The sequence below is a fragment of the Pyxicephalus adspersus genome, chromosome Z (genome assembly GCF_032062135.1).
Source record: "Pyxicephalus adspersus chromosome Z, UCB_Pads_2.0, whole genome shotgun sequence".
NCBI classification, from domain to species: Eukaryota; Metazoa; Chordata; class Amphibia; order Anura; family Pyxicephalidae; genus Pyxicephalus; species Pyxicephalus adspersus.
The window spans coordinates 19,133,908-19,138,781 of NC_092871.1; positions in this window are offsets into that span (position 1 = coordinate 19,133,908).

Consider the following 4,874-nt stretch of genomic DNA (forward strand, 5'->3'; position numbering starts at 1 on the left):
TTCAGTATAGTAACAATAATAAAAACGTAAGTAAGTAAAGTGAAAAAAGGTGGAAAGGTTGCATCAAAAAACCCACCCAAATGAATGGATAAATCTAAATAATAGGAGTAAATGCAAAGAAGATTTTGAAGGAGCACTGGGTCACAGAAAAAATGATTTATCTCTAGGGATCGGTAACAACTTACAAATGAAAATTTAATAAGTACAGGAAGAACTTGAATAAACCCTAAAAGCCAGCAAATGGTGGTCAAAAATATACATTTCCTATGGTTCATAATAACATGATAATGTAAGGGATTACATATAGCTGCGTAACGGTCATAACTCATGGCTGTCAATATAAAAAGTTCATCACTAGTAAGAGATGCAAAAACGTACATCTGAGTGAGGCAGCCAGCCAAAGAGATTGTTTTGTCTCCTAATATAAAATTAATAATAACCCTATGTAGAGTGATGGTAGAAGAACACATATCCAGGATGGACAAATTAGCTACAAAGAAGTACATAGGGGTGTGCAGATGACTGTCTATGCAGACCAGGAGAAGGATAGTCATGTTACCACCAAGAGTGAGGAGATAAATCAGAAGAACCAGAAGCGCAATCGGAACTTGTAGCTCAGGAACATTTGATATCCCTTTGAGTATGAAATAGTAGGAAGTGGTGTCATTCAAGCACATAATTATTTATTTATATCCATTATTTATATAGTGCAAACATTTTACACAATGCTTTATAGTGTACACGGACCCATTCACATAATTGTTCCATTCAAAAATGGTTCTAAAATTAAAAAAAAATATTTTAAGTCTTATTTATAATGTTAACAATACAAATGTGTGACACTTACCTTTGCTTCACTAAAGCCCCTCTCTCCTGGGCATGTGGGCAGTTGTGACTTTGGGCGTGCCTGAGCTCATAAACTTTATCAGTTTCACCCATCCCGTGGCTTGTGAACTGACCTTTCTTGCTTGCTGCCTGCCTTGACGCCAGCCTTCCTTGACAATTCTTCTGCCTTGTGAATTGATACTGTGTATCCTCCTGCCGACCCTGGTATGCCCAAGGACCGCTCCTGGCAATAACCAGAAGCGCAACATCCTCACCACTAGAGGCTCTAGAGAAGACCTGGTTGCCGCTTAGACCCAGCACCTTGGCCCTTGTCATGGCTCACGCCACTTTTTTGCAAGCTGTAGCTCGTCTTTGACCTTGTCTGTCTCCAGCTGCCTGCCTCCGACTCTGGCCTTCCTCTTATGCTCCCTACAGAGATTCTACCCTACATTGTACCTGATCTTTGGAGTCTCTCTACCCCAGTTAATCCTGTTACCTGCCAGGGGGGCATATACCTATTATATGTTTAGCATTACTTTCCCCATAAAACAATCTCAAATAAAAAGGTTCAGTTAACTTACTGGATTATGATCAATTGGTGATTCCCTTTTCTGTGACCTACAATAAAGGTTAAAATCAAGTTCAAGTATGTTAGAGGATCTTTTTTTATGTTACAGCTCCGAAGTGTTTTACACATTATTTAGCTTCCAAAACACATCAGTAGGTTTATACAGAAGAATATACCAGTTCTATGAAAAATACACGGTATATTATTTTCACATACGTTTGATAATCGCCATTAAACAAGCAAATAAATCTAAGACACTTTTATTATATTCTATAGTAAACTTAAAAATTAACAAACCAGGTTTTTGGAAGACCTTGGACATAAATTGTACTCATTTTAATTTTCTGATCCTAGGACATTGACTGCAAAACAACCTAAGAGCACAAAAACTGCTCATTAGTATCTGTCAGTATGAATGGGTGTTTTATTCAACAAAGAAAGTACGGTGGAAATCCAGCATCACACAGGAATTTATATGTGCTACTTTTGATACAGACAAGATATATCTTATGTAGTTATAACCCAAGACTTTAATTAATCTCCAGAGATGAATATTCTGCTGTCTCCAGAGATCATTACAAATCAAAACTTAGTTAAGAACTAAAGTTTACTTTTTTAAGTTTACTTCTATATTTGCATTTCTTCTTATATTATTTATAAATGATATTTATTAGAAGACACAAAAACACTCAAAGAAACACATTTATTAACATTTACCTAAATTAAGTAAATTTATTTCAAATTAGTACAATTAAATACAATTACAGGTAGTCCCCGGGTTACATATGAGATAGGGGCTGTAGGCTTGTTCTTAAGTTGAATTTGTATGTAAGTCGGCACAGGTACATTTAATAAATGCAATTAGTACAGATCTTTGTCTTAACATATTATTAGGCAGCGTGATGTCAGTTACTGTATAAAATCCTCAATGTGAGTTAAACACAAACAAAGCAAAAAAATCTTTATAGAGCCCAGACATTCATTAACTTCTGGAGCAAGCTGTGCTTTGATATGTAAAAATTATTAACTGCAGAGTTTGTCAAGGTCAATAAAGAGTTACAAAAGAGGCTGTAGAAAATGCTCACCCCCCCTAAGATCACCCATAACTCCAGATGTGTTTACCAAAAGATTTTTCTGCAATTCATGCAAACCGCCCCCTTCCCCCCTTCAAGCCTCGGTTTTGCACAGGACCAAGCAGGGAAGCCCTGTTCACATCTAGGAGATATATTTTAATCAGATACATGTGGGGTGGAAGTAAAAACTGGGGGTTGTCCGGTTTCCCTACCTTTAGGGCCTGAAATGACAGAATAGCAGGTGTGAAGGGAGCTGAAATTCTGTTCACCCTAACTTCACTTAACTTGCCCCTGCATCAAATATTTAATCTAATACTCAAATAATTCAGAGTGTAAAGTTTTTTTTATGAATCTGTTGAAAAGTTTTTTACATAACAGCATTTACTGGTACAAGTCGACAATGCTAAGCCACTGGCTTGTGATTTGCAGTAGCAATATCAGCCTTTTTTCTTCTTCTTTCTGAGGATGACCTTTGACCACTTTTATTGTCCAGGCCAGTATTACATAACTCCTATAAAGCCATGCAAGAGTTCATTTATTCCTGACAAGCCCAGGAGAAGGTGGCATTAGTGGGAATTATGTACATGCAGATACCCCTAGCAATCAGGCAGGTAAAAGGGATTATTGCAAAGGGGTCATCACTTGACCCATTCTGCAATAATGGCCTGCCTGATCGGGAATTCATAAAAGTGCAACTTTAGTTATGCTATAAGTCTTAGTATTTTTATTTGATGTATTTTTTTTAAATATGGGTGCAGTAACAAAATTTAAAAAAATATTATGATGTTTGCTGTAGATCAGGGGACCTAAAGCCACCTTCCTGCCAAAAAAAACAAGATAAAAATGAATATTCAATAAAACAGGAAATAAAAAAAACTTTGTCAGTCCTGAGATTTCCCTCCACAGCACGTTTTCTGTCCTCATGTACTGTAATGAGAACAAAATATGTGGAAATGGGCAATATGCCCTTTGCCACATTACAACTACCCATGGTAGTGGGCAATATGTCCTAAATATTCATAATTAATTAAAAATTCAAGTAATTAAAAACCCTCATGTATTATGTAATTGCAATTAAGTCACATTTGAATAGTATATCCAATGTTGTTTTATGACTGTGAAATTCTTGTAGATTCAATACTTACTGCAATATCATTTACATACCAAAGGATTAATGCATTTAATGCCTATATAAATATTCATGTTTTTTAAAGCACATATATTCATATGCCATTTTATTGACATATTGTCAACACATCAATGTACTATATCAATATATACTACATAATAATATGTATATATGCTTGCAAGTCATCCTTAGAACTGCTTCTGGGGTATAAGATGATTTGGGATGTTTGAGGTTGCTGAACACATGAGAAGTGATTGGGATCTTTTGCTGTACTACCTAGGGCATACTGTATAAGGATTCTTTTATGTGTATATAACTCAGCTTATTATACTAATCTATACATGCCACTCCCCAGTCATGGACTATTTAAATTTGTGGTTACACTTTATCGTAAGACAAAAAAGTGGCTACAGAATTTCAATACCCTTTATATTACAATAGATTGCGTCCCTGTGCCCCAAAACATTTAAGGAAATCAGATTTTAATGTGTCAAGTGATTGATTAAATCGAAAATTAAGTGAAATAAATGTGGGAAGAATCTTTTATCCAATTGTGGCAATCTGTAAGGCTAATATGGAACCTCATTAACATAATAGGAATAAAGGAGGTCATGAATATATAACAGTAAAAATTTCTACAGTGCAATGTTAGCTCACCATAACCACTCTGAAACTTACAATATGGCTGATACAATCTAATCTTTTTAAACAAAGTTGACTTATTAATTTCTTTAAATTATTGGTACTTGTGTCTTTAGCTTGTTCCCTATTTCTGACAGCTAATCTGTAAGGTTTTTAGGCCAAAGAATTCCCCTGGATTCAATTCGACCCCATTCTCTCCTTCCGTATAAGGACCCATTTGTTAGTGGATTTGCTACAGGTGTGCCATAACATATGTGTTTATGCTAGTGACCATAAATAGTACATAGATTATACTTATAGTCTATGAAAGCTTCACAACAAAACAAGGTACTTAAGACTTGAATTTTTTTGGACTACTCTGTCTACAAATTAAAAAAAAAATGGCAAACTCTGATACCTATCCCAGACTCTTCTTTAAAGCTGACTTTACATCTTTATTCTTTAGGCTGTAAATCAAAGGGTTTAATACTGGAAGAGCAGCTGTATTGAACAATGAGAAAAGTTTACTGGAATCCCCATTGTCCATCGATGTTGGTCTTAAATACTGACAGACTAGAGTGGAATAAAGAAGGACGACTACACTCAGGTGCGAAGAACAGGTGTAGAATGCTTTACGTCTACCAATGTTGGAGCGGAT